This window comes from Eubalaena glacialis, chromosome 18, assembly GCF_028564815.1.
Source record: "Eubalaena glacialis isolate mEubGla1 chromosome 18, mEubGla1.1.hap2.+ XY, whole genome shotgun sequence".
Taxonomy (NCBI): domain Eukaryota; kingdom Metazoa; phylum Chordata; class Mammalia; order Artiodactyla; family Balaenidae; genus Eubalaena; species Eubalaena glacialis.
Window position 1 is genome coordinate 56,655,457 of NC_083733.1, and position 24,501 is coordinate 56,679,957.

The 24,501-nt window shown below is 41.3% G+C and overlaps 1 pseudogene; it reads right to left on the bottom strand.

The window, feature by feature from the left end:
* Positions 1-12,830: 12,830 nt before the first annotated feature.
* On the bottom strand, positions 12,831-14,012 carry LOC133077690 (centrosomal protein of 78 kDa-like; annotated as a pseudogene).
* Between the last annotated feature and the right edge of the window lie 10,489 nt (positions 14,013-24,501).

Here is a 24,501-nt window from a genome sequence, read left to right on the forward strand (position 1 = left end):
GCTATCATTCCTCACAGCCTAAGGGATATTGGGGCCATGCAGTGTTATAATGGAATATAATTTTCATTCTTTTCATGGGCGCATAGCTGAAGATCTCCCAGTTTTGCAAACTATACCATAGGGGACTATAAGATGGAATAGAGCTCTGGTTTTCCATTATTCTTTCACGTGGACATATTACCAGAAACAGACGGGCAGACCAGTATCTGACAGCTTTTCAGGGTCACAATTCCCTAGCACAAGGAAGTTTCCTGCCTACTGTTCCAGATGGGGGTTCAGATGAGCCTTGGTCTAAAAGGGAGTTTCCCAATTACCACTCAGGCGGTGCCGGATGGCCAAGAAGGGAAAATCCTATTAAAGCGGTGCTCCACTCAAAAGCACATGACCAAGTCCTATGCATCACCCCCTCAAAAGGAAAATTCCAATTAAGGCAATCCAGTAAGGAAGAATACCCTGGTGTTGTCACACATGAGGTTCTGCCACTTACCAGAGACATCTTACAGACAAGGCCAGAGCCTTGTTTCCCTCACAAGAATAAAAAAACACCATGGGCCAATGGTGCCTGGTTGGTGGCAAGCACTCAGGGCTGTTCCTTAGACAGAAGTGCTCAGGCAGCCACTGGTCAGGGGCCAGTGTGCCATTGGCTGTCCCTTCGTGATCACCAAAATTGCTACCAACTGGGATCTGCCCACCCACCAGGAAGCAAAGCCAACTTACTGACACCAGGTTGTGGTGAAGGAAAGTACAGCATTTATTGCAGGTGCCAAGCAAGAATGGGCAGCTTATGCTCTAAAGACTCGAATCCCCACCCCCTAGGACTTTCAAGGAAGGGTTTTTAAATGCAACATTTGGGGTGAAGGCTGCAGGGAGCATGATTTTCTTCTGATTGGTTGGTGGTGAAGTAACAGGGTGATGTTTCAGGAATCTTAATCATCAATCTTCTGGTTCCAACCAATCTGGGGTCTACTTGCTTGTGGTCCGCATGGAGTCACCATCCTCTACCTGAGTCAGGGTCTTAGTTTCTGCAGAACAGCTCAGAGATATGCATCAAATTGTTATGTGTATCACGAGGAGGATCTGGGACTCTGTTTTATCTCTAAACTGTTGTTTAAGCCATCATTATTTTTCTTGCTCAACTGCTCCTCCTTTGTTTCCCCGTTCCCTCACTTCCCCAATTAGCAACTGCTTGAGTCTTCCCTTTGGAACTCAGGGAAGGCCTAGGAGACTAAAGCCCTTTTCTATGAACAAGAAACGGTGGACATGAAGGGGCTTTTGTACCTGGGACAGCCCTGCAGGGCCCTGCTTGGTTTCAACACCCCCTTTTCTTTGATACTCCTCAATCCTGAGGAGAACAGGGGTGGAACAAGAAAAGGAATAAAGTGTTTTTTTTAAAAATTAATTAATTAATTAATTAATTTTTCGCCGTGTTGGGTCTTCGTTTCTGTGCGAGGGCTTTCTCTAGTTGTGGCGAGTGGGGGCCACTCTTCATCATGGTGCGCGGGCCTCTCACTGTCGCGGCCTCTCTTGTTGCGGAGCACAGGCTCCAGACGCGCAGGCTCAGTAGTTGTGGCTCACGGACCCAGTTGCTCCGCGGCATGTGGGATCTTCCCAGACCAGGGCTCGAACCCGCGTCCCCTGCACTGGCAGGCAGATTCTCAACCACTGAGCCACCAGGGAAGCCCAGGAATAAAGTTTTGAATAGAGAGATTAATTATCAAGTTGGCAGGGGAACTTGGTTTTAGGGTGGCTCGGTTTCACTGGGGGTAAGGCCTCTCTTCCGAAGGTTCTGTGAAAGCATAGACACTGATCCTCAGCAGACCTGAGAGGATCTGACCCGAGGTAGAGAAAGTATTTTTGTCATTTCCACTCTGCGCTAGGTCCCTTGGGACCAACTTTGCCAGGTGAGGGCTGCTTGAACTCTGTTCTCTCACATACCTGGACTATAGCCACACTTCTCTTTTCTCTCTCAGTCTATGTGCATCAAAACCCCAGAGACCCCGATTCTTCTTTAGGTTCCAGGAGAAATATGAGATCCTTAAGTTCTACTCGATTTGTGTGCTGCTTTGTTCCAGGCCTGTCTGAGGACAGGGACAAGTTCAGGTAATTGGGCTTCAGCCATAATGCAGGACCCTCTCCTCAAGTTCTCCTTTTGGGGTGAGAGGAGTCATCTTCAGAACCTAAATTAGAAATTTAAAGAAGGGATGGCAGTCATCATTGACATGAAGTAGTTTCCATCACCTGCATATTAAACTGTGATTAATCAAATGGGGATTCTCTGTGTGGCTCTGCAGAGATTGAGAGCAGAGGCCTCTCAGCCATTTGGGGGCAGCAGATGAGTTCACTTCCTGCTACTCAGAGTCTCTGCGTAGTAGCAGTCCCTGGGCATCCTCTGCAAGGTTATTCCCAATGACTCTCATCCCCCTGAAAAATCCTCGAAAGGTGTTGGTGATTATGTGATAAATGTAAGGTACTTGCTTTTATGTGTTGTATTCATTTATTTGTTTAGAAGGGGGAATACGTTTATGGAAGCAACATAAGACTGTGATCTAGGGACTTCCCTGGCGGTCCAGTGGTTAGGACTTTGCCTTCCAGTGCAGGGGGTATGGGTTTTATCCCTGGTCGGGGAGCTGGGATCCCACATGCCTCGTGGCCCAAGGGGCAAAGCATAAAACAGAAGCATGTTGTAACAAATTCAATAAAGACTTTAAAAAAACAGGTCAAAAAAAAAAAAGACTGTGATTTAAGGAAGACATGATAAAGGGGGTATTCTTCAGTCTTACTGTGCAAAATGTGGCCTCATCTGGTGTTTGTGCAAATTCTGGGAACTGAGAGAGACAATAGCTTTATTTATTTTTTGAAGATCTTTATCTTTTTTTAAAATAAATTTATTTTATTTTAATTTATTTTTGGCTGCATTGGGTCTCTGTTGCTGTACGCAGGCTTTCTCTAGTTGCCGCGAGCGGGGGCTGCTCTTCGTTGTGGTGCGCGGGCTTCTCATTGCGGAGCACGGGCTCTAGGCGTGCGGGCTTCAGTAGTTGTGGCTCGCGGGCTCTAGAGCGCAGGCTCAGTAGTTGTGGTGCACGGGCTTAGTTGGTCCGTGGCACATGGGGTCTTCCCGGACCAGGGCTCGAACCCGTGTCCCCTGCATTGGCAGGTGGATTCTTAACCACTGCGCCACCAGGGAAGCCCTAAGGAATACTTTTTCATGACACATGTGAAGGATAGTAAGGAAGGCTTCATTCAAGACAGACTACTGCAATGGGGTTTTGCAGTAGGGGAGAGATTGAGCCTTATCTCTGAATAAAAGAGGGAGAAGTGAAGTTTAATAGCTAAGGAACAAGGTGGGACCTGTGAGTAGAAATTTTCTAAGAGGAAAATCAGAGAATTCTGGATGAACAAACTTGACAGGATTCTTGCTGGAGGCCGGCCAGGGTGTTAATATAACAAGGGTGGAAAATGAAGTATTTGGTCATTTATCAAGGGTGGTTAGATACCAAGGGTGGAGAATGAGAAATTTGTTCAGATATTGAGGGTGGGAGATCTTTTGCTAACCTGATCCAGCAGAATTCTTGCTAAAACTGGACAAAGTGGGCCAAGGACAGAGCTCAAGTTCAGGACCTAGTCAAGAAGAGGGCTCAGAAGAGCCTGACTCAAGTTTAGCACCCAGTTCAGTATGGTTTTAATTTGCAATGCTTTCATTCTTAGTATTGTTGGATGTATTTCTGAATGTTTAAAAGCCATTTATGTTTCCTTTTCTATGAAATATCTTTTTTTTTCATGCTCTTTATCAATTTTTGGGTTGGGTTTTTGGCATATATCTTTCTGATTTTAAAGAGCTCTTTATAGATTAAGCATCTAAAACTTCTTATATCATTTATGTTGTAAGTATTTTCTCCCTTTGTTGTCCTTAGTTTTTGAATTCCTTCCTTGTCTTTATTTTTTGCCTTTAAAAATGTCTAGGGGCCTTCCCTGGTGGTCCAGTGGTTAGGAGTCCGCCTTCCAATGCAGGGGATGCGGGTTCGATCTCTGGTTGGGGAACTGGGATCCCACACGTTGTGGGGCAACTAGGCCCGCGCGACGCAACTAGAGAGAAGCCCACGTGCTGCAACTAAGACCCAACGCAGCCAAATAAATAAATAAGTACATTTTTAAAAAGTCTATATTTAATGTGTTTAATTTTATTAATTTTTAACAGATACTATTTTAAAATTTTACTTAATTGTACTTGAGCATTCCATTATTATTATTATTGTTTTTAATTTAATTTTTTTAAACATCTTTATTGAAGTATAATTGCTTTACAATAGTGTGTTACTTTCTGCTTTATAACAAAGTGAATCAGCTATACATATACATCTATGCCCATATCTCTTCCCTCTTGCGTCTCCCTCCCTCCCACCCTCCCTACCCCACCCCTCTAGGTGGTCACAAAGCACTGAGCTGATCTCCCTGTGCTATGTGGCTGCTTCCCATTAGCTATCGGTTTTACATTTGGTAGTGTATATATGTCCATGCCACTCTCTCACTTTGTCCCAGCTTACCCTTCCCCCTCCCCGTGTCCTTCATTATTATTTTTAATGTAATCTATCTTAAATTATGAATGAATACTGAATTTCATCTAATGAATAGTCACCCTCTATTAAGATGTCCCTGTTCTCCGGGGTGCTGGGTTATGATGGTGAACAACACTGGCAGGGTCTTTGCTCTCATGGATATTACATCAATGGAGGGAAAAAGATAAGCGCATTAGTGGCCTAGAGCATAGTTATAGATTGGTCAAGTGATTAAAAGAAGAGCACCTGTTGTGTGAAAGAGCACCTTATTTTGTATAAGTTGTCATCCATGAGGGACATAAATTTGACCTGAGAATGGAAGGATATCAGTGTCCTGATGTTTGGACGCTGGGCTCAGATGACCCTGGGTATTAGAACAGCACATTCTAGTGCCTTGCTGTGGGAGATAACTTGATTAGTTCAACAGGGATAAAGGAATCTGAAAGGATGTCATATAATCAGTGAAAGAGAGTGTTGGACTGTAGGGAAAAGTCAGCTCATGGTGCCTTGTTGCCATTGGAAAGGGCTAAATTCTATTCTGAACACAGCAGCAGGTGAATCATTTCTGGGGACTAATGGAGAGTAACACAATCCAGTATATCTGGCAAATATTTAATAACAGATTATAGGGGCCAAGAGAGGATTTGCAGGGCCAAGAGGAGGCCTTGGCATTGCTCTGGGGTGAGGCCACAATGGTTTTGCTTGGAAAAAGGAGGAAGGGGAGCCGGAGAGAAGTGATGTGATGACAAGGCATATTTTCAGGAATTTGAAATGAGGATGAGGGAAAGGAGGAACCAGAAAAAGTTATGGGTCAAGGGCTGGAATATCTTGATGGCTAGTAAGTATTACTTTAATAGTGAGGAGAAAAGGAGGAGAAATCACAAATGGTGATTTTGGTGGAGAAATCACAAAATTTGCTTTAGGTATGTTATTATTAATACAAAGTAATTAATTGACTAGGTAAAACATTAGCATGGAAGCCAGACACTTTTTTGTACTTTGCACAAAAGCATCTTATGTGCTAATAGTGCCTTTTGGCTCTGTTTACTCCTGGCACCATCTGGTGATTTGGTATTCTGCCCAAGGAGGGGAATAGCTAAACAGGTGATAGATACTATGTAGAGGATCTCAAAGCTATGTATTGTCTGTCAGTTACTGTCCTAATCAGTACCTCTAACAACCTCTGCAGGACCCTAGGTTCTGTGGCACTGTGGTTGGGAGACCCTGGTCTAACTGGTGGCAGATTCTATGCAGATAAGGAGAAGAGGTGGCCAATCTAGGGGCCTCCTGCTGTCTCACATGGAGGAGAGGAGAAGGAAGCAGTTCCAGATTCCCTGTTCAGTGTCCACAGACTTGTTCCAGTTGGAGACATCTCACCACGGACACCTCTCTGGAGGGTTCTGTGCCTTTCCAGTGATGGGCCTTAAACCCCACTCAAGTCTTACTCCTGTATTCTTTGGAAGCCAGCTTTGAGCCAAGTGAGATATATCTTCTCTCTCTCTATAAAGACTTATGCTTCATTAAAAAAAATTGAACTATAGTTGATTTACAATATTGTGTTAGTTTCAGGTATACAGGACTTATGCTTCATTTTAAAGCCCTACCCACCTCTCCTAAATCTGAATATTGTGAGAGCAGAGACTAGGTTTCCAGCCCCCATCACAGGGCCCAGAGCAGAACAGATGGCAGAAAATCTTCTGAAACAGAAACACTCAGTGACTCTTATTGAGCACGTATCATGTGTCATCCCTGTGCTGTGTGCTTTAGATATGGATGTAAATGAGACATACCACTGGCTTCACGGTGTTTCCACGGGAGAAGGGAGACCAGCAGATGCAAAGGCTAATATAGTCTGGAGTGAGGAAACCTTATTGTAGGTGCAAGAGACGCATAGGGATGAGAGGGCAATGTGGAGAAGGTTTCCTGTGAATGGAAGATATCGCAGAGGACAGTTTGTTTGGGTTTACACTTAGAAAGGAACAATGGAATCTGGTACAGTGGAATCCTGCATTTCTGTACAGATTTGGACTCTTCCAGGTAACGGTACATGGCAACCACTGTTGGACCTTTGCCCGCCACATCCCAGCCAGTGTTTGGAAGATGGTGTGGGTGGAAAAAATGGATCCACTTCAATGGGATGCCTCCTGTGCAGAGAGTGAGCATCTTGTTTGCTGTGAGGGAACTCTTATCTATGCAACCATCCCAGATCTTACTAAGGAGGAGGATCCTCCATACAGCACTCTCTCTAGTGGTCACTAAAATTTCCCCAAACACTTAAATGCTTTGTTGCTTTTGAGGGAGAAAGTATGTAATCAGGCCCAGAGTGAGGGTGGGGCCTGGGAGTAACATGAGAAAAACATTCCCTGATCAGGCAGTGAATGAAAAGTCCTCAGGAACATCTGAAAAGGAAAAACACAGTAACAGTAACAACTATAATGCTCTAGTTTTTTTTTTTCATATTCTTTTCCATTATGGCTTATTACAGGATATTGAATATAGTTCCCTGTGCTGTACAGTAGGCCCTTGTTGTTTATCTCTTTTATATATAGTAGTGTGTATCTGCTAATCCCAAACTCCTAATTTATCCCTCCCCCACCTCCTTTCCCCTTTTGGTAAACATAAGTTTGTTTTCTGTGTCTGTGAGTCTGTTTCTGTTTCGTAAATAAGTTCATTTGTGTCATATTTCAGATTCCATATATAAGTGAGATCATGATATTTGTCTTTCTCTGTCTGATTTACTTCACTTAGTATGATAATCTCTAGGTCCATTCATGTTGCTGCAAATGCTCTGTTTTAGTGCTTATTGTATAATATACTCTCTTTCATGGTAACAACTCATTTCCTGCTTTCAGATGATTAATGGAGCTGTAGTTTAGTTTGTGCACGGCCACATGGTTTACATAGTGGATTATGGATCACGGGCAGCCTGGAATATTTAAGCGCGCTTGTTTTACTCTTTCCGTCATCCTCTTGACTTTGTTAAGTATTTCCCTTGAGCCTGGCCTTTTCTTTAGTGCAGTGATGGAGATTGAAAGACAAAACTTAATGAATTTGAAGACAGAAAATGACAATCTCAGGAATTTAAATTATTAGCTCAAAGCCAAATCAGAAAACTTCTTTGATATCCCTGAATGAACCCCTCATTTCTTGTACCTGAAGGGCCGTGATAACAGAAATTAAAATACGATGTTTTGTCTTGTGCATGGCTGGATTACAGAGCAAATTGAACTCGCAACTTGTGCAGCCACTTGTGTAAATGTTAGGATGTTGAGTAAGAAAGAACGGGAACATTATAATTACAAAAGAAACATTTGGGGAGATTATAAGAAATCTAAATGCTCTGAACTACTAAAGTCTGTTTAGTATATCGTGCAGGAAGAATCCTTACTTCCCTTCTTACAATCATCCACTGAAGCTGGGAACCAGTACAATAGATTGTTTCATTGCTAAATCCAAAGGCATAGCCAGCTTGAGAGACAGAATAGATTTGAAATAGTGGAAACGTAGTTTTCTTCCTAGCCTATACAGACAAACAATATTTGAGAACCACTTGAAGAGACAGAGAATGCCAACTTTTAGAATACAGAAATGGTGTTAAGCACTGAGGTATTTTCCTTCTTCAGTACAGCTTGAACAGACTTCCAGTACTTGGGAGGAAGAAAACAAATAAGCAAGTAGAAAAAAAGTAGGGGGGTAACTGAGATGAGGGGAAGTGGGTCTGTATTTCTCAGTTTCCACTTGAAATATCACTCTTTCAGAGTCTGGCTTAATCACTGGCATGAGAAAAGTAAACATCACTGTAAAAACTGATTTTAGATATGAGAAGGGCTACAGAAAGGAAAGCCTGAATTTCCTGTTCACGGAAAAATGCATGGAGAGAATCGTGTTCTTCCTCATTAGCCCACAAGCTACTGCTGAATTTAATTGAGGGTACCTGCTGATAAGTCAGCTCCAGAGGCTGAACGAGTGAAACTGAATCCTACCCAGAACGCTCATGACTCCCTTGAGAGGGGTGAGGAGGCAGTGGCTGTGGCTCCCTGGGACCATCCTTCCCTGTGAGCTTCAGGACCAGCTGCACTATCTATCAGAACCACCACATAGCTTTGCCTGGGCCAAGACATCTAAGTATATATGGGCAATTTAAGATCAAGATGACTTAATTCCAAAAAGCAAATGTATTATAGAAAGTGGATACTGTACCTTCCAAGTAGAAAAAGGATACCATTCCACTCTGGGTTTTTACCAGTGTTGTTGCGTAAGTACCTTAGGGATTTAAATGAGCATGATGAGGAAGGGAGAGAAAACTTAGAAACAGTGTTTTCCTTGGGATCTGAATTAAGGCGATAATAATGTACATACAAGTATTTAGCATTCATGTAGAACACACTTGTGTAATACTTTGTGACAGGGATTGTTTCAAATGCTTTGTTATGGGAATTTATTTTATCTCATACCAAAGAAACATCACAGAGACTTTTATGTGTTGAGCAGACAGCACAGAGGTGTTAGGCACTAACATGATCAAGGTCACAAATCCACGGGGTGTGGAGATGAGGACCACACAGGTGGCGTCCACAGCCTGTGGCACTAATGCTCATGCTGTGCTGCCTCCCTCACAGATTTAATGAACATATAATCAAATATCTCACTTTCCTGAAAATCTCTCAGTTAGTTGCCTTCCAGGGGTTAAGCTGAGGGTGTCAGGGTAAAAATTGAATGTCAGTATGAGAAGTAAGGAAAGATTCGTATTTTTCAAACCCAGGTCTCCCTCTCCATGCAGTACAGCAATGGAACACTGGCCACCACAGGTTCTAGGAGTCATGTCAAGAGCTGAACAATGACCACTTTCTAGAAAAGCTCAAATCTGTCTCTTCATAGATCTGTAGAACCATTTGAGGAGCAAGGCATTATTGAAAATTAGGTCAACGTGGGTTTGACATAAAATTGTAGGACTTCGGCTCAGGAAAGTTGGAGTAGACATACTTGTTTCTACCGCATCCACTAAGTAAGTACAGCTAAGAATCCTGGAGGTTATACGTAAGATAAACATAAGAAGACTCAGGAAGGTGGAGAGAAAAAGGCAGCTCAGATAGGGACCCTGAGGCCCCCAAAGCATCATGGTGTTCCCTGGTGATCCCTCAGTTTTCTTTTTGTCTCATTTGTCCCAGACTGGATACTAGAGTAGCCGGCAATCTGTAAACTTCAACAGGTGCACATAGAAAAAAAAGCCTCAGGAAAAGACTGCTATTTCTACCCAAAGACAGGGAAGGGCAGCCTAGTAAGAGAAAACTTTTGGATGGTAGCCGCTCTACTTCACCGAAACACCTATATATGTTTATACATATATACACACATACCCAGTTCCCTGCCCCCCTCTCCAGTAAGAAGAGGCTATGGAGAGCCTGGACTTGTACACTTGCAGGGATATAATGAGGTGCCGCAATGCCCACCAAGGGAAGAACGAGCTTGGAAGGTGGCACTGGATGTCAGCCAGGAAGGCTGGAGTTCCATTATAAAGACCTTGCGTTCGTATGTCATCTGAATGAACTCGGGATCCATAGAAAGCTATGGGTCATAGGAGCAAACTGGCATTATTTCTTGGTGTAACTTAACCATTAAATGCCCAAATGAATGAAGAGAGAGGATTATACTCCTTTTAAAATAATACTTCCTGTTTAATTTGTGGGCCTAGTGTCCCCTGCTGGATGCTGGTCACCCCTCCAAGTTACCCCCAGTACACACACACACACGAATCTATATGGATGTTGGGATGATTTACACACAGGCACCAATAAACATGAAATAAAGTTTGTTACCCATACAGTAAATAGTAAAGGGATTCCCCAAGGAGAAGGCTTAGTTGGTGGGGAGTGAAGTCAGAGCAAAGTGGGGCAGGAGGCTTTGGCTTTATTGATTAGGAGGTGGGTCCAGGGTATGGGTTCCATCAAGGCCCAGAAGTGCCTCTATTTGAAATTCTCCTGGTGTACACTCAGGCTTTGTTATAGGGTCCCAAAGGTAGTAGGGATTAAGCAGGGAGGGGACAGGGGAGCCTATCAAGGACCAAACATTAAAGATGTTTGTAAATGTAAATAATGTAAACATTATTACACTTTCCCTCATAGCAGCACACTCAGGCCTTCCCACAGCTTAGAACCAGTCCACGGTTCCATCTCTGTCCCTGTCACAGCAGCTCAGGCCAAACCTGAGTTATCCCTGCTCATGTTTCTTTTTTTTTTTTTTTTTAACATCTTTATTGGAGTAACATTGCTTTACAATGGTGTGTTAGTTTCTGCTTTATAACAAAGTAAATCAGCTATACATATACATATATCCCCATATCTCTTCCCTCTTGCATCTCTCTCCCTCCCACCCTCCCTATCCCACCCCTCTAGGTGGTCCCAAAGCACTGAGCTGATCTCCCTGTGCTATGCGGCTGCTTCCCACTAGCTATCGGTTTTACATTTGGTAGTGTATATATGCCCATGCCACTCTCTCACTTTGTCCCAGCATAACCTTCCCCCTCCCCGTGTCCTCAAGTCCATTCTCTAGTAGGTCTGCGTCTTTATTCCCGTCCTAGGTTCTTCATGACCTTTTTTTTTTTTTTTTTAGATTCCATATATATCTGTTAGCATACGGTATTTGTTTTTCTCTTTCTGACTTCTTCACTCTGTATGACAGACTCTAGGTCCATCCACCTCACTACAAATAACTCAATTTTGTTTCTTTTTATGGCTGAGTAATATTCCATTGTGTATATGTGCCACATCTTCTTTATCCATTGATCTGTCGATGGACACTTAGGTTGCTTCCATATCCTGGCTATTGTAAATAGAGCTGCAATGAACATTGTGGTATATGACTCTTTTTGAATTATGGTTTTCTCAGGGTATATGCCCAGTAGTGGGATTGCTGGGTTGCATGGTAGTTCTATTTTTAGTTTTTTAAGGAACCTCAGTACTGTGCTCCGTAATGGCTGTATCAATTTACATTCCCACCAACAGTGCACGAGGGTTCCCTTTTCTCCATACCATCTCCAACATTTATTGTTTGTAGATTTTTTGATGATGGCCATTCTGACTGGTGTGAGATGATATCTCATTGTAGTTTTGATTTGCATTTCTCTAATGATTAATGATGTTGAGCATTCTTTCATGTGTTTGTTGGCAATTTGTATATCTTCTTTGGAGAAATGTCTACTTAGGTCTTCTGCCCATTTTTGGATTGGGTTGTTTGTTTTTTTGATATTGAGCTGCATGAGCTGCTTGTAAATTTTGGAGGGTAATCCTTTGTCAGTTGCTTCATTTGCAAATATTTTCTCCCATTCTGAGGGTTGTCTTTTCGTCTTGTTTATGGTTTCCTTTGCTGTGCAAAAGCTTTTAAGTTTCATTAGGTCCCATTTGTTTATTTTTGTTTTTATTTCCATTTCTCTAGGAGGTGGGTCAGAAAGGATCTTGCTGTTATTTATGTCATAGAGTGTTCTTCCTATATTTTCCTCTAAGAGTTTTATAGTGTCTGGCCTTTACATTTAGGTCTTTAATCATTTTGAGTTTATTTTTGTGTATGGTGTTAGGGAGTGTTCTAATTTCATTCTTTTAAATGTAGCTGTCCAGTTTTCCCAGCACCACTTATTGAAGAGGCTGTCTTTTCTCCATTGTATATTCTTGCCTCCTTTATCAAAAATGAGGTGACCATATGTGCCTGGGTTTATCTCTGGGCTTTCTATCCTGTTCCATTGATCTATATTTCTGTTTTTGTGCCAGTACCATACTGTCTTGATTACTGTAGCTTTGTAGTATAGTCTGAAGTCAGGGAGCCTGATTCCTCCAGCTCCGTTTTTCTTTCTCAAGATTGCTTTGGGTATTCGGGGTCTTTCGTGTTTCCATACAAATTGTAAAATTTTTTGTTCTAGTTCTGTGAAAAATGTCAGTGGTAGTTTGATAGGGATTGCATTGAATCTGTAGATTGCTTTGGGTAGTACAGTCATTTTCACAATGTTGCCTGCTCATCTTTCTATCACACCAAATATGTGCTTTGTCCACAAGTCCACTTGGCTCTACCTTAAAATTCTTCATTAGTTGACCACCACTCATCACCTGACAGCTCAATGAAGGCAGAGATTATATCTGATACATTACTGTTGCATTCCCATGTACTCAAAATTGCCTTGCTCCTAGTAGATGCTTCACAGTTATGTTGTTTTTACTTTATTTTATTTTTTAAAATATAAGTAATTTATTAAAATTTGAAGGCAAAAACATAATTTTAAAAGATTTAGACCTATGTCAGGTGTGATAGAATATGGATGCTTTCTTGAAATTCAAAATCAGATCCAAGAGTATCACTTACTGTAGTAAGTGTTCTAGTAGATTGAGTTTACTTTTAGTTGTCTTTGATGAAACAGTCACTGTTCTTCTCTCTTTCTTAATAGAAATGTGTTTTTTTGAAGGCTCACTTTTAATTGGTTCATTAACCAAAGAACTGTTTTGCCTGATTCCTTTGCTTTTCTGCTTTATGGGTGAGTCAGAGCAGGAATGCAGCTCCTTCACAGGTTGTTTCTTAGCAGAGTGTTTTTGTGGTATACTCACCTGTTTTGGTCATTTTCGCTGAAGAAGACGTGCTATTTCTACATAAATCCTCTTCCTTGACTTCCAGTTCCAGAAGTTGCATCTGCTGAGGGAGAACGTGTTCCAGTAATGAAATCTTCAAAAGACTCTTGCCACTGCTCTGTGACTGGGACCCCCAGGTTGTCTTTGGTAGTTTCTAAGGCCTCCTGAGTAGAGACTGGGACATAGAAGGAGTCTAGGGGCAAAGGAATTCTAGCATCACCTGTAATTTTCTGGAACTTCATTAGTGTTCCTTCATTGTAAGCTGACTGCGTACAGATAGAAACGTGGATATTTTGCATTTGTGCTAGGGCACTCTGCTTTGATTCTGATTTTTCTTCTTCTAGTGCCTTCTTTTCTTCTTTAGGTGGACTACTAACAGTAGAATTCATCTGGGGACGACCTAGTAAATGAAAATCTGACTGATCTATACCAGCCATATATTGGGTGGCCAGCTGCCCAAGCCCAGTATCTTAAAGGAGATCCAAGAAAGCATGGAACTTCTGAAAAGAATTCTCAATGCTGACTAAAACACCTTCATCATCCAGGATCATGCTTGTCAATGACTGCATGAAGGACTTCAGACAAAGAGAAATTTATGTTCCTTAACTGGGCGTTTTCATGTTCCAGCTCACTGACTCGTTTATCAGCCTTAAGCCTTATTACTCTTTCCTCCCTTAACTGCTTTAGGCACTCCTCCAGCTTTTCCTGCAAGGCTTCTTGTTTCAAACTGATTTTCTCTGGCTCTTCCTGAACACTTTCTGAGGAATCATTGACCTCTGATTTCTGAGGAGGAAGGACTCTCTAATCCTTTGTTTAAATAAATGTTTTCTCTTCCTTCTGAAATAAGAGCCATGTATTGATAGCATTTCTCAGAAATCAGCAGTGACTTCTTTTTTTTTTTAATAAATTTATTTATTTATTTAATTTTGGCTGCATTGGGTCTTCGTTGCTGCACACGGGCTTTCTCTAGTTGCGGTGAGCAGGGGCTACTCTTCGTTGTGTAGAACAGGCTGTGGTGTGTGGGCTTCTCATTGAGGTGGCTTCTGTTGTTGCCTAACATGGGCTCTAGGCGTGTGGACTTCAATAGTTGTGGCGAGAGGGCTCAGTAGTTGTGGCTTGTGGTCTCTAGAGCACAGGCGCAGTAGTTGTGGCACATGGGCTTAGTTGCTCCACGGCATGTGGGATCTTCCTGGACCAGGGCTCGAACCCATGTCCCCTGCATTGGCAGGCAGATTCTTAACCACTGCGCCGCCAGGGAAGTCCGTGATTTCTATCAGTTAAATAAATCTCAACTATTTCTTCAGAATCTCTTCATGATTATATAACCTAAAGAAAAGTAAATAGAAAGATATTTCGTGTTTAAAATTTAATCAGCATAAGGAAGTGAAAATTCTGGTGAACACATGTTGAGCTATCTTAGGACTTAGTGCAGACAGTACTTAGTAGCTGTGCCAACTTTGTTGTAATGCCAAGCCAGGAGGAAATGTTAAATGATATTATAAAAAGTAATTAACATGTGTAATACACAAATATATACTTTGAGGTCACTCATAAAAATATAGTGCAAGAGAAAAATGGTCAACATTCCTAGGTAGGCCAGTTTGCAGAATTAATAATTGTATTAACTCCGAACCTATGCTTAACCTCACTAGTGATGAGGAAATTGCCGATATTCTGTAAAACCCAAACGAACTTTTTGGCCAACCAAATAGTATCAACAGTGCTGACAATTGCCTCATCTTCTAGAAGAAGAGGTGACTACTGTCCTTTGTTTATTGGGCATCTTCATTTAAGGTTGGATATTTAGCACAGGCTTCTTATTGCATAGTTTTGAAGAATCAATCAAAATATAAATCATCATGTAGTTTACCTCATGTGAGGCAAAAAAATGTCTGTGGGAAGGTAAGAGAGAATTGTAGAAGCAGAGCAAATTTGTACTAAGACTAAAGGGTTATTTGCTGGATTTGAATTAAGGATGAGTAAATGCAGAAAATAAGACAATGGCAGATTTATAGCTAAGAACATGGAGGTAATTAACCATGAATGGTGGGGGGAACATTTGGTGAAGAGATCAAGAATTATGCTTCATATGTTAATTTAAAATGTTGGGGCTTCCCTGGTGGTGCAACGGTTGAGAGTCCGCCTCCCAATGCAGGCGACATGGGTTCGAGCCCTGGTCTGGGAAGCTCCCACATGCCCTGGAGCAACTGGGCCCGTGAGCCACAGCTACTGAGCCTGCGCGTCTGGAGCCTGTGCTCCGCAACAAGAGAGGCCGCGACAGTAAGAGGCCCGCGCACCGCGATGAAGAGTGGCCCCCGCTCACCGCAACTAGAGAAAGCCCTCGCACAGAAACGAGGACCCAACACAGCCAAAAATAAATAAATAAATTAAAAAAAAAAAAAAGTAAAATGTTAATTACAGGGTGCAAGGGCATCTTTAAAAAAATGTCACCAACGGTGTCTTCCAGCTCTGTCTGCTTCTGACACCACTGTTTTGTGTGTTTTGGCTTCCTGCTAAGAAGGTGAATTTCTAAGTGTGTGACAGACAGAATCTTTTTTTATTTTTAAGTCATGATGATGACAAATTTTAATATTTATTTAATTAATTTGGTTGCACCAGGTCTTAGTTGCGGCAGGTGGGCTCCTTAGTCGCGGCAAGCGGGCTCTTAGTTGCAGCATGCATGTGGGATCTAGTTCCCTGACCAGGGATTGAACCTGGGCCCCCTGCATTGGGAGCACGGAGTCTTAATCACCGCGCCACCAGGGAAGTCCCCGTGTGACAGAATCTTGCAAACAGAAAAGCTCCTAATCAAGAGCTGATCTCCTAGTGTCCCATCATAGGGAAAGAGAAAGGAAAGAGCTCTTGATTGCCTGCTCTGGGTCCCTAGTCAGTTGTTCCACATGGAGAAGGACATCACTGGTCGGCTTTAGGAAAGGGGTATGGGGGCATGGCTATGAGACTAAGGACCTTATTTTTACACTCTTTGTTTTAAAAAATTAAAATTGGGCTTCCCTGGTGGTGCAGTGGTTAAGAATCCGCCTGCCAATGCAGGGGACACGGGATAGAGCCCTGGTCCGGGAAGATCCCACATGCCACGGAGCAACTAAGCCCGTGCACCACAGCTACTGAGCCTGCGCTCTATAGCCTGTGAGCCACAACTACTGAAGCCCGCACGCCTAGAGCCCATGCTCTGCAACAAGAGAAGCCACCTCAATGAGAAGCCTGCTCTCTGCAGCTAGAGAAAGCCCGCTTGCAGCAACGAAGACTCAACACAGCCAAAAATAAAATAAATAAAATAAATAAAATAAATAAAATTCACATGAAGTTATGAAACATAGCATGGAGAGTTCCCATGTACACCTGATCAAGCTCTTTTCCAGTGATAACAGCTTGCATAACCACAGTACATTATCAAAACCAGGAAATGACATTTGCAGTTTGGGCTATGGCAAGTGAAGCTGCTATAAACATTTGTGTATAGGTTTTAGTGTGGACATGCTTTTATTTCTCAGGGATAAATATACAGGCCTGTGATTGCAGGATCATGGTAAGAGCATGTTTAAGTTTCTAAGAATCTGTCAAACTGTTTACCAGAGTGACTTTAGCATTTTACATTCCTGGTAGCAATGTATGAGAGATCCAGTTGTTCCACATCCTTGCCAGCACTGGGTATTATCAGTCTGTTTTATTTTAGCCGTTCTGATAGATGCCCAGCGGTATTTCATCATGGCTTTAATTTGCCTTTCCCTAATGGTTATAGCTGTTGAACATGTTTTCATATGCTTATTTGTCATATGTATATCCTCTCTAGTGAAGTGTACAAATTGTTGCCCATTTTTGAATGGAATTATTTGTTTTCGTACTGTTGAGTTTAGAAAGTTTTTCAGGACTTCCCTGGTGGTGCAGTGGTTAAGAATCCACCTGCCAGTGCAGGGGACATGGGTTCGATCCCTGGTCCAGGAAGATCCCACATGCCGTGGAGCAACTAAGCCCACGCGCCACAACTACGGAGCCTGTGCTCTAGAGCCCTCAAGCCACAACTACTGAGCCTGCGAGCCACAACTACTGAAGCCCATGTGCCTAGAGCCCATGCTCTGCAATAAGAGAAGCCACCGCAATGAGAAGCCCGCGCACCGCAATGAAGAGTAGACCTTGCTCGCCGTAACTAGAGAAAGTCCGCGCGCAGCAATGAAGACCCAACACAGCCAAAAAATAAACTAAAAAAAAAAAGAAAGTTTTTCATGTGTTCTGGGTTCCAGTCCTTTGTCAGTATATGAATTGGAAATATTTTTCCCATTCTATGTCTTGTCTTTTCACCCTCTTAATGGAGGATGGATATTTGCATGCAAGTTTACATTTTGATAAAAGTCCAGTTTATCAGTTTTTTTCTTTATTGGATTGGGCTTTTGTTGTCATGTCTAAGAACTCTTCACCTAACCCTAGGTCATAAAGAATTTTAAAAATATTTTCTACTAAAATTTTAAACTATTATTTTGTGATCTCTGAATCATCTTCAGTAAGTTTTAATTTACAGAATGAGGTATAAGTTGAGACTCATTCTTTTTTTAGCCTGTGTAAGTTCAACTGTTCCAGTATCAGTTATCGAGAGGAAGTGGAGAATTCTTCCTCCAATTCCTTTGCACATTTGTCGGAATCAATTGGGTATACTTAGGTAGGTTTATTTATTGAATCTCTATTCTGTTCCATTGTTAATTGAGTGTGTCCTTCCTCCAGTACCACACATACAGTAGCTTTGTAAGTCTTAAAATCAGGCAGTGTGATTCCTTAAATTTTCAAACAAATTTTTTAGCGGGACTTTCCTGGTGGTCCAGTGGTTGAGTCTGCGCTCCCAGTGCAAGGGGCCCGGGTTCGATCCCTGGTCAGGGAATTAGATCCCGCATGCCACAACTAAAGATCCCGCATGTGGCAACAAAGATGGTGTGCGCCGCAACTAAGACCCGGCGCAAGCAAATAAATCAATAAATAAATTTTTAGCTATTTGATATACATACATATATTATATCCTAATATTATATTAGGATATAATATATTATATTAGGATATTATATATGTAAGAGTAAGTTTGTCTGTCTCTACAAAGTAACAATATTTTGATACTTGGGATATTGAAAGAAATTGTATTAACCGATAGATTACTTTGGGGAGAATTACAGTTTATTACGTTGTGTTTTTCAATCAGTTAACATGGATATGTGTTAAATTTTGTTAAGGTCTTCTTTGATTTATTTCATCAGCATTTTGTAATTTTTAGCATATGTAATCTGTACATGTTTTGTTAGATTTACATCTACGGGTTTCATTTTCTGATACTATTGTAAATGGCATCATCTTTTAAATTTCAGTTTCCAGTTGTTAATGGCTTGTTTAGAGAAGTATGATTTTTGATGTGTGTGTTAATCTTGTATTCTGTGACCTTGCTGAACTCACTTATTAGTTCTACTATTTTGCGGGGAGTATATTCCTTGGAATTTTCTGCACAGACCGTCATGACATCCGCAAATAAGGACAGTTTTATTTCTTCCTTTCTGATTCCTATTCAATAATTCAGTTCTATTCCAAAGGCAGGAAAAAGTCTACCTTACTCTAGGAAGAGTCAGTCTTTCTGTTCTATTCATTTTATTTCCTTTTCTTGCCTTATTGTACTGACTAGAACCTCCAGTACTAGGTTGGGTAGCAGTGATAATGAGTTTTGCCTCGTTCTGGATCTTAGAGTGAAAACTTTGTTTTTCACCATTGAGTGTGATGTTGGGTGTAGATTTATTGTAGCTTTCTATCAGGTTGAGGAATTTCCCCTCTATATCTAGTTCGCTGAGAGTATTTTTTTTTTAATTTATTTATTTTTGGGTGTTTTGTATCTTTGTTTCTGTGCGAGGGCTTTCTCTAGTTGCGGCGAGCGGGGGCCACTCTTCATCGCAGTGTGCGGGCCTCTCACTGTCGCGGCCTCTCTTGTTGCGGAGCACAGGCTCCAGACGCGCAGGCTCAGTAGTTGTGGCTCACGGGCCTAGTTGCTCTGCGGCATGTGGGATCCTCCCAGACCAGGGCTCGAACCTGTGTCCCCTGCATTGGCAGGCAGATTCTCAACCACTGCGCCACCAGGGAAGCCCCAGCTGAGAGTATTTTTTTAAAGAAAAACTTTTATCGGAAAGAATTATGAATTCTCAAGAAGTTGCAAAGGTGGTATAGTGAGGTCCCATGTACCATCACCTAGTTTTTTCCAGTTGGTTACATCTTACATAATTATAGTCCAATGTCAAAGCCAGGGATTTTACATTGATACCATGTATGTATGTAGTTGTATGTCATTTTATGAGAAATGTAGGTATTTATGTATCCAGAACCACAATCAAGATACAAAATTATTCCAACACCAAGAAGATAGACCTCATGCTAGCAACATCTAACACTTCTACCTGACCACCGTCTATAACCCATGACCACCACCAATCTATTTTTTATCTCTAGAACTTTAAAATATTGAGGATGTTATACAAATGCAATTATACATTATGTGACCTTTTAAGGTTGTTTTTTTTTATTCAGGATAATGCTCTTGAAATCTCTTCATTTCTTATCTCACTGGTTGTTCCGTCTCAGTGTCCTTCACTGCTCCCTCTTTTTCTTTTATTTATTTATTTATTTATTTTTTATATTTGGCTGCGTTGGGTCTTCGTTGCTGTGGGCAGGCTTTCTCTAGTGGCGAGCGGGGGCTACTCTATGCAGGCTCTAGAGCGCAGGCTCAGAAGTTGTAGTGCACAGGCTTAGTTGCTCTGTGGCATGTGGGATCTTTCCGGACCAGGACTCGAACCCGTGTCCCCTGCATCGGCAGGCAGATTCTTAACCACTGCGCCACCAGAGAAGCCCGCCCCGTTTTTTTCTTTTGGGTCCTTGATCTGAACAACCCAGTGCTGATCCTTTTTTTTTTTTTTTTTAAGCTGCACTCACTCCCTTGGTGATCTCAACCTTTCAGAGTTTTAAATGCCATCTACATATTAAAATTTAAAATTTTATATCTCCAACCATACCTCTCTTCCAAATTCATGCATTGAACTCTTTATACTTGAATGTGCAATAGGCATCTCAACCTCAAAATGCCCCAAGTTGAGTTTCTGATCTTCCTCCCAAATCGTTCCACACACAGTTTTGCCCATCTCAGTGTATGACTTCTTCAGTAGTCCAGTGAGAAGATCCTAGTAGTCATTCTTGATTTCTCATTTTTAAATTTTTTATTGAGGTAACATTGGTTTATAACATAAGTTTCATGTGTACAACGTTATATTTCTGCTTCTGTATACCCTACAGCGTGCTCACCACCAAAAATTTAGTTTCTGTCCATCACCATATAGTTGACCCACTTTACCCATTTTGCCCTCCCCCTCACCCCTTCCTTTCTGGTAACCACTATTCTGTTTTCTGTATCTGTGTTTGTTTTTGTTTGGTTTGTTTATATATTTTGTTGTTGTTGTTTGATTTTTATATTCCACATATGAGTGAAATCACATGATATTTGTTTTTCTCAATTTGGCTTATTTCACTTAGTATAATACCGTCAAAGTCCATCTATGTTGTTGCAAATGGCAAGATTTCATCTTTTTTATGGCAGAGTAGTATTTCATTGTATATATATCCCACATCTTTTTTTTTTCAAGGTTTTTTTTAATGTGGACCATTTTTAAAGTCTTTATTGAATTTGTTACAATATTGCTTCTGTTTTTTATGTTTTGATTTTTTGGCCATGAGGCATGTGGGATCTTAGCTCCCCCACCAGGGATCAAATCTGCACCCCTGCACTGGCAGACGAAGTCTTAACCATTGGGCTGCTGGGGAAGTCCCACCACATCTTCTTTATCCATTCATCCAATGATGGGCACTTACCGTTTCCGTATCTTGCTATCGTACATAATGCTTTGATGAACATAGGGGTGCATATATCTTTTTGAATTAGTGTTTTTGTATTCTTTGGATACATAGCCTAAAATGGGATAGCTGGATCATATGTTAGTTCTATTCTCAATTTTTTGAGGAATCTCCATACTGTTTTCCACAGTGGCTGTACCAATTTACACTCCCAGCAACAGTGTATAAGGGTTCCCTTTTCTACACATCCTTGCCTACACGTGTTATTTCTTGCCTTTTTATTAAAAGCCATTCTAACAAGCATGAGGTGATATCTCATTGTGGTTTTGATTTGCATTTCCCTAATAATTTGTGATGTTAAACATCTTTTCATGTGCCCATTGGCCATCTGGATGTCTTCTTTGGAAAAATGTCTATTCAGCTTCTGTCCGCTTTTTAATCGGGTTGTTTGTTTTCTTGTTGTTGAGTTGTAGGAGTTCTTTATATACTTTGGATATTAACCCCTTACCAGATATATCATTTGCAAATATCTTTTCCCATTTGGTAGGTTATCTTTTAATTTTGTTGATGGTTTCCTTTACTGTGCAGAAGCTTTTTAGTTTGATGTAGTTCCATTTGTTTATTTTTGCTTTTGTTTCACTCGTGTCAGGTGACATATCTAGAAAGATATTGCTAAGACAGATGTCAATCAGTGTACTGCCTGTGTTTTCTTCTAGGGGTGTTATGGTTTCAGGTCTTAGAGTCGAGTATTTAATCGATTTTGAGTTGATTTTTGTGTATGGTATGAGGTAATGGTTTCTTTTCTTTTTTTTTTTTTTGCACGTGGCTGTTCAATTTTTCCAACGTTTATTGAAGAGAGTATCCTTTCTCCATTGTATGTTCTTTGCTCCTTTGTCATAAATTCATTATCCATATATGTGTGGATTCTTTTTGGGCTCTCAATTCTGTTCCGTTGATTATGTATCTGTTTTTCTGCCAGTACCATGTGGTTTTGATTACCATGTTTTTCTGCCAATACCATGGCTTTTTAATATAGTTTGAAACCAGAGAGTATGATCTTCACTTTTGTTCCTTTTTCTCAGGATTGCTTTGGCTTTTGGGGTCTTTTGTGGGTCCATATAAATGTTAGAATTTTTTGTTCTATTTGTAAAAAATGTCTTTGAGATTTTGATAGGGATTGCATTGAGTATGTAAATTGTATAGGTAATATGGACATTTTAACAATGTTATTTCTTCCAATCCATGGACATGGGCTATGTTTCCATTTATTTGTGTCTTGTTCAATTTCTTTCAATGTCGTATAGTTTTCAGTGTACAGGTCTTTCACCTCCATGGTTGAATTTATTCCTGTGTATTTTATTCTCTTGGTTGTGATTGTAAAGGCAATTGCTTTCTCTCTTTCTTTCTTTCTTTTTTTTTTGGCCATGCTGCACGGCATTGAACTCGTCCCCCCTGCAATGGAAGTGCAGTGTCCTAACCCACTGGACTGCCAGGGAATTCCCTGCAATTTCTTTCTTAATTTCTCTTTCTGCTAGCTCATTTTTAGCATATAGAAATGCAACATATTTTTGTCTGTTGATTTTGTACCCTGCAGCTTTACTGTATTCATTTATAATTTCTCATAATTTTTGATGGTGTCGTTAGGGTTTTCTGTACATAAAATCATGACATCTAAAAATAGTGTCAGGGACTTCCCTGGTGGTCCAGTGGTTAAAAATCTGCCTTCCAATGCACGGGACGCAGGTTCGACCCCTGGTTGGGGAACTAAGATCCCACATACTGTGAGGCAACTAAGCCTGCGTGCTGCAACTACTACTGAGCCCGTGCACTCTGGAGCCCGTGCGCCACAGCTAGGGAGAAGCCCACACACTGCAACTAGGGAGAAGCCCGCGTGTCGCAACGAAAGATCCTGTATGCCACAGCGAAGATCCTACATGCCGCAACTAAGATCTGATACAGCCAAATAAATAAATAAATAAATAAATAAATAAATAAATATTTTAAAAAACCCAAACCAAAACAAAAAACCAAAAACCAAACAACAAAAAAACAAAACAAAAATAATGTCAGTTTTCTTTTTTCCTTTCCAATTTGGATGCCTTTTTTTCTTTGCCTTGCCTAATTGCTCTGGCTAGGACTTCCAGTATTATGTATAATAGGAGTGGCAGAGTGGGCATCTTTGTCTTGTTCCTGATTTTAGGGAGATAGCTTTCCTTGAGCATGATGTTTGCTGTGGGTTTTTCATATGTGGCCTTTACTATTTTGAGATATGTTTCTTCTATACCCAATTTATTGAGAGTTTTTATCATTATTGGGGGTTGAATCTTGGCAAATACTTTTCTGTATTGAGATGATCACATGGTTTTTATCCTTTATTTTTTTAATGTGGCGTATCACATTTATTGATATCTGGATGTTGAACCAATCTTGCATACCTGGAATACAGCCCACTTGACCATGGTGTATGATCCTGTAACATGTTGGTCTATTCAGCTTGCTAATATTTTGTTGAGGATTTTTTTTTGGCTGTACCACGTGGCTTATGGGATCTTAGTTCCCCAACCAGGGATTGAACCCGGGCCCCGGCAGTGAAAGCGCTGGGTCCTCATCACTGGACTGCCAGGGAATTCCCTTGTTGAGGATCTTTACATCTATGTTCATAAGAAATAATGGCCTGAATTTTTTTTGGTGTGTGTTGTCTTTGTCTGGTTTTGGTATCAGGGTAACGTTGGGCAAAAAAAAAGTGAGTTAGGAAGTGTTCTCTCCTCTTCATAATTTAGAAGAGTTTGAGAGGGATAGGTATTAAATTCAGTATCAATTAGATTGCAGTATTCCTTGACTTTAAGTTTGGTTTCTGGAGAATTGGCATTTTCTTTTTGTGGTACAGTGTTACCATGGTTCTTCATGGTGCTTGATGAATTGTTCTGCCCGTGCCTTTGAAGTAACAAACACTCTTCCTCTTGATTCTATCAATTCAACAAGTTAGAAATTAGAGGCTTTCCCAGTAGGTGGTGCTATAGCACAAGTTTTTGGTTTCTCTTGCCTGAGATGCCTCTGGCTATAGTCAGCACTTTCCACCTTCCACTGTCTGTGTCAGAGGTGAGGCTCCATGCCCTGATTATGACTTCTTGTGCCTCCAAGGTTCTTGGTGCCTTGCAGATGCCAGTGTCATTGGTTTCAGTGCCTGGGACACTGGGATGGTGAGCTCTTCTGGGGTGGTGAACTCATAGCCTCTATCACTGTGAGGGGAGGGAGAGGATGAATGGGGAGCCTCTGCCATGTCCAGTGTTGTAAGGCTTGCAGGCTTCACTGCTGTGGGTAGGAGACTCTTTACTGAATTCCACAATTCTACCAACTCCATTTCTACAAGCCTCATCCAGGTCCCCATCACTGCTCTCCAGGATTACTGTAATAGCCTTATGAATAGTCTTTCTTATTTTGTCCAGGTCCACCTACAGTCTGTTTTC